Source organism: Sardina pilchardus, chromosome 10, assembly GCF_963854185.1.
Source record: "Sardina pilchardus chromosome 10, fSarPil1.1, whole genome shotgun sequence".
Classification (NCBI taxonomy): Eukaryota; Metazoa; Chordata; class Actinopteri; order Clupeiformes; family Clupeidae; genus Sardina; species Sardina pilchardus.
The window spans coordinates 27,073,636-27,080,212 of record NC_085003.1 but is presented as its reverse complement, the minus strand read 5'-3'; the positions used below and the strand labels follow the sequence as shown (position 1 = coordinate 27,080,212).

Genomic DNA, 6,577 nt, shown 5'->3' with positions numbered 1-6,577 from the left:
TTGTCCGCAACGTTGTCTCACCCCGAGACTGAGTAGATCTTAACGACGCCATGGCCCCGAGAGGCAAGTACGGACTTACTCGTTGTTAATCCACATTGATGTCCAGGTGCAATTTATAGTTGCAATCCCACGAGTTCTCACTGTGACGGTGTTTCATTTTTGACAATTTGTAATGGTTTCTCTTCGTAATGAATTACTATTTAGGAGATTGTAATGATTACAGGACATTGTTTTATACATTTGTGATGTTTTGAGAGGAATTCGATTTTATTTCTTGTTATTTACCATAATTGACCGGAGCATTCTGGGTAAATCACTCTGTTAGAAAGACCGCTCCTGCACGTATGCACCAGTCATTACCCAGATAGCAAACTTCATTGATTTAAAGTTGAAAATTGGTCAGATTGGTTGATGTTTGGTTGAAGTTAAAAAGTCAACATCAATTCAATGTTTAAGTGTAATCATAATTTCAACGTTGAAAAACTGGCATTTCATCAACATTGTTTCAATGTCAATGTTCCGAAGGTATGGGCCGAAGATTCTAGAATAGAGCTTTGGTACGCGCTTTAATCAACCATCCAATCAGCAAGGAGCAGATTTTATTTGAATTTTCTCCCGGAGGAGCTGGATCCTCTCGCTGCACTGCACACGTTAGAGAAGAAGAAATAGAGGTATCAGCACAACATTTGTAAAGGTAAGTTCGACATTTCTCATTTTTTATCGGTCACTATTGAGAAACTAAACTAGAAAAAGTTGTTAAATGGGTTATTGCAAGATGTAGTTCGACCGTGTTGGTGAAAGAACTGAATTTGTTGTTCGTTAGTGCTAACATCATTATGCTAGTGAGTTAGCAGCTAGATTAGCTATTATGTTAATATTCGTTTTTAGACTTGAATTTGGATTCACGGTTAAATTGTTATCGATACGTGGATGGTTAGTCTAGTGTTGGTTGGTTGGTTACCATTAGCAGGTAGCAGCTACATCCATTTTGAAGATTGGAGCACCAGAACTAACTGCTAACCGTTAGCTTATTAGCTTGCAGAGCTCCAGCCCTTGCCGTGACCCAGCTTTAGCTGCTAGCTGCTACCGAAGGAAGCTCTCGACACCTGGGACCGTTGATCCGCTGAGCTCGGTAGCGAGAGAGCTATGAATATTACCGACACACGTAAAAGAATGATCTGCATATGCGTTGGCGACTCTGGTCGTAGGTGTGACCCACTGTTTCACTGACTAATCAGAAAACTATCATCAAATATTGCCTTTCAAACAATTTCAAACCATTTACTCGTCAGCCAGCGCTTTTGCTGCCCAAACTTCTAAAACTTAGGCAATCATTTTTCACTGCTAGCAATGCAATCCTAGTGGGTCGTGGTGGGCTCGTCAGTCAGCTCTTCCCATATGGAAAATATAGAAAAAACTTATATGCCAGCAATGTGTTTTATATACAAAACTTGTATGATTTACTCTTGAAAGTGGCCCCTTTCTCGTTTTCCTCATACAACGTCATACAGTCCTTACAGCTTACAATGTTTTATATGTTTCAGGTTACACAGATTTAGCAAGGATCTTATAATGGTTTCACTGGCATATAAAAACCTGATAGATTAAGAGTAAATCATAAACGTTTTGTATATAAAACACATTGCTGGCATATAAGTTTTTCTATGTCTTTTCCGTATGGGTTTTGCTGCTCAAACCTAACAATTCTCATTTTGGTAGATTGTGGTCGTCTTAAATATCCATATAATGTCATGTCTCATGACAGGTCTCATTAACCACTGTATCCCCAAATTATTGTTTCTATCTTTTTGTTGCATAGCTTTAGCTCACTTCATCATCCTAGGTATGCCACAGCTATCCCCCCCCCTCCTCTCCATCTCTCCATCTCTCCATTTGAAACTCCAAATATATGCCTAAAGTGTCCCCTCTTCTTTCTCCTTATGCAGATGTCCTGGCTCTCAACAAAGGCACCAGGCAGGATTGTTTTTTCTCTTGCATTCCCATAAGCCTGACTTCCTGATGTCCACTACACTCTGTTCTCAATCTTCTCCAGTCTTTTGCAAACTGTGGTAAGTATCCCCAAATTCTTGTTTCTATCTTTTTGTTATATAACTTCTACATATCACCTCACCTCATCATCCTAGGTCTGCCACAGTGATATCTTTCTCCCTCTCTCTATTTGAAACTCCACATGTATGCCAAAAGTGTTCCCTCTTCTTTTTCCTTATGCAGATGTTCAGATGTCCTATAAGCCTGACTTCCTGATGTCCACTACACTCCGTTCTCAACCTTCTCCGGTATTCTGCAAACTGTGGTAAGTATCCCTTCATTTGTTGCACAACTTCATCAAACTTTATTCTTTCTAGCTCATTCCTTTTTTTTTTTTTTTGAAAGACATCTCTGCCCGAGTACTTTTCCTTTTTATTTTACTTTGTTACTGCTCTTACTCCTCCCATCCGTTTGTCCATGGAAGTAATTATTTGACTTAGAAACTCTCTAAATCTCATTACTTGACACGTGTGTTTTCTGTGCTCTCTCCTTTTAATAATCAGAATGCCTCCTTGTGTTGGATTCATGATGTTCACCATACTGCACGGCCTACTTTTTTCTTCGCAAGCTATGGAAAGAAACTCTGTTCAGCTCATGAAACGGACTGTTCACATTTTTTGACATTTGTGGAGGAAGCAGGGTATCCTGGTAATTTTATTTTGCAGCTACTATGCTCTCGTCATAGATACCTTGCATCCTACCCAGTGAGTACATTATACGATTTTGATTTCCAGTATCTGATGGACATTTTGTCTCCCATGTTGAAATATGATTATTTTATCATATTTTCTCATTACAACCTACAATTTGTATATATAGGCCCAACAAAGAGAGAAATCTGAACTGACAAAGCTGCTCTATATGCATCACAGGTCGATATTGTTGACCTTCACAAATGACTTCAGTCAGTCAGTTTCAGTTGTACATTTAGATAATTCCAAACATTGATGTCAACACACTGCTGTTCTTGTACCTAATAATAACTTTGAGTTAGTCATGGCAAAATGTGTGCAAAATATGTGATGGTTGACTTCAGAGTAAACACTCATTTTTGACAAAACCCTTCACATTGAACTTGTAGTAGAGTTGTTTGCATTAATTGAACAGGCCATCTTTGTTTTTTGTATGTGAAGGTCATTAACAAGGAATAAAATGATTGTTTTCATATTAAACACCTTTGTTATTCATTTTGCTTAGTAAGACTTGAGACAAATGTTAAGCCAACTTGAATTCATGGTTATTATGGCAATGGTATGTTTGGTGAACTGTGCTTTTTTAAATTCATTTTTACTGTTCAAAGTGCAGTTTGTTGCACTGTATTTATTACGGACATGTTATGCCAGCCGATACAACCAGATTGTATTTATCCGTATTCATAGAGTGCATGAGTGAGTGTCACGTTGTCCCGGTAACGCGATTTTCTGTTAACAAACGACCTGCATGTGGCATTTTCTATCGCCTCACCGTGTTGTTTATTTCAAAATTAAAATAAATGAATTTGAAACGGTAAAAATCACTACCATGTCGAGGCGCTTATGTATGCTTCTGGTGTACTAAAAGGAGACGTTCACGCTAGCATTAGCTAACTTAATGTAATCATAGATTAGCCCAGCTTGCCGTTACATTATACACTTTCCCCCCCATGCTAGCGTGAACATTAGCCTACACCAGAAGCATACATACACGCCTCGACATGGTAGTGACTTTTACCGCTTAAAATTCATTTTTCATTTTGAAATAAACAACACGGTGAGGAAATAGAAAATGCCACTTGCAGGTCGTTTGTTTATAACAGGAAATCGCGTTACTGGGACAACGTGACACTTTAACTTTCGCAGTGAGGTTCTGGAACCAGCTGCCGGTAAAGCATGTTTATGACACGTTTTCAATGTTGAATCAACCAAATTTCAATATTAGTACCATTGAATGAGCACTGAATCAGTGTTGAATCAACGTTTGATTATCATTGAAATTTCAATGTAATTTCAACGGCAATCACATCTGGTTGAATCAACGTTGAATCCACGTTTTAGATGATTGAAATGGTGATGTGGTTTCAACGGCAATCTCATCGAGCGCTTTCAATGTCGAAACAACTTCGGAGTTCAATGCAGATTCAACGAATCCTTTCAACGTTGATTCAATGCCATTTTGCTATCTGGGATATGTTCGTGCACTTTCTGAGCGAGAGAGACATTGTGCTATCTTTGGCGTGCGTGTGATGATAATTGACCATAAAGTGAGTTTGACACCTCATTCCTACATGTTTATTGTTTAGTCAATAATATTGTCACGGTCTGAGCCGACCAAGATTTCGTTTATGTTATTGCACTCAGTATTTACCAGTCATTTGTTATGTTAGAGCGCCATCTACTGGCCTTATCAGAATCTACTTTGGAGTGAAAGTAGGCTAGTAAATACTTCCTGCTTAGCGTTAAAACGAGAGAAGTCACTGAGATGATTCACACTGGTTGCTGTCTCCGGACAAGTTATGTTTTTCACCTGCTATAGTTATTTCTTACCCATACGAGGGCAATGCCTGTAAGTATACATTGTTCTAGTGAAATATGTGTTTAGACATAAGTACAGAAAATAAGATATGTGAGAAAGATTTCTTTGTTTTTTGATATGGCGGTAATTCGCTATATGCGTGGCTAGACAAGACAAATGAAAATAGTTTATTTTTGTATTGACAGTTTTACAGCATAAATGAAGGAAAGGAGAAAAAAGTGAAGATTTCCTGCATTCTTTGTTCGTACTTGCCTAGTGATTGTAAACTTGCTGGATAGCTGAGCTAGCTCAGAATTAGTGAGGCCAGTAGCCTACAATATTTACTGTTCAGCATGTTGTAACGTGCCTGAAACATGTTGTTTAACGTCTTTAGAAGATGTAATGGAGATTAGGCCTATTGTTTACTTTCGCTTTGCATTTTTATATGTAGGCTAGGCTACTGCTTTTGTATTCGTTGTGTATCCTTTGAATGTGCACAAGTTTACATCTGTATTAGCATGTACAATTCATTATAGTTTGAGTGATTATGTAGAAAAGGCCGGGACATTTGTGTGTCGCTGTGATTTAGCATTTGTTGCGATATTTCATGTGGTAAACTCGCGTGCCTTCCTGTTAAGTTTCTTATTTTTGTTAGTAGGCCTACCTGCAGAGACGTGCAAGTTCGTTGTGCACTTAAACAGAGATAATTAATTTACCTTTTGACAATTCCTGCAGTTATCCTGAGTAATCCAGTCTTTGACATTCAGAGTTGCGAGTCATTGATGAAAAGTAAGTTTGTATTTAATTCACACTGGTATGCAAGAGGTTTGCTAATATAGTTAAACTTGCTCTTGACATCATTTCCATGAAGTAATATAGTGTAAGTGTTCTTTGAAATTATAATACTTCATGTGTTTCGCTTAGGAATCTACCGTTTAGCGTTATACTGTTGTAAGGATGTTGCATTTCCAAATAGAGGAAGTTTTTAACGCTATTACACCGTACCATTTTACGCCGCTAGATGGCGTAATTGACCACATAATAACTGTAGTCACGAACAAAAAGTTTATATTAAAGTATATAAATAGCCATACCCATATTTCTCTGTATGGAAATCCTGAATGTCTCTGCTGGAACAATACAAAGTTAAACCCCATCTCTTCTCCGTCCTATATTCTAACCGATATACCATCCAGTATATTGCCACTACCTACCCGAATCAGTGCAAACCTATAACCTCCCCAATAATAATAGTAATTATAATTAGGTAAAAATAATAGTTTCCGCTTTAGGGAGAAATCCCAGAATTCCACTACAGCTAAGGAAAGTGGGAGCTACGTTTTTCGACTGAAGCTTATGTGTGGAGACTTAAACTGGGAAGTTTGGCCCACTTATAGCAGTTAACAATTCTAGGTCCAATTAATTACATCCAACACAAAGTGTTATAGAAAGTATTACTGTGTGTTTCATTTAACTATTGTTCATGGTAAACATTTAATTAATTTAGGCTATGGGTGTGTAGCGCCCTCTAGAGGGCTGCTGACTACGCCACCCCTTGGGTTAAGCTAAGAATTGTTGTGTCAGAGCAAGGGGAACTCTGCCCCAAAAAGGCACAGGCACAGGTGTTTAGAAAAATACAAAAATACAATCTTTATTAAATATCGCTGGATTTGTTGCATGGATTGGTCAATAAATATAAAAATACATTAGCTGAACGGGGCTTATAGCGCCACCAGGTAAGTCAGTCAAGCCACAGAGACCTAGAGGAAGAGCACTTATCACATAGCTACAGTCTCTACCAAACGTGAATGGGCGCACACAACCCCTTTAGTAATACATATTAAGAGTTCGAACCACACACACAATACAATAATTGAGTTCTGGCAAACACTCCACTCAAGCTTAAGAATGTTAAGCATTTACACTACAAAGCATTAAGCTCAAACATTATGTGAATTACTACCACAGTAACTAAGGAGACCTGCTTTCCTGGTGTTCCATGTGGCTGAACTGCTACCGAGGCTATATAAGGGAAAGA

General features: G+C 38.2%; 1 long non-coding RNA gene across 1 annotated transcript; it reads left to right on the top strand.

The window, feature by feature from the left end:
- The first annotated feature begins 360 nt into the window (after positions 1-360).
- On the top strand, positions 361-2,785 carry LOC134094170 (uncharacterized). Its single transcript, XR_009940429.1, has 4 exons — positions 361-694; positions 1,947-2,069; positions 2,233-2,314; positions 2,553-2,785. It is a non-coding gene; the product is annotated as an uncharacterized LOC134094170 (long non-coding RNA).
- Positions 2,786-6,577: the final 3,792 nt, after the last annotated feature.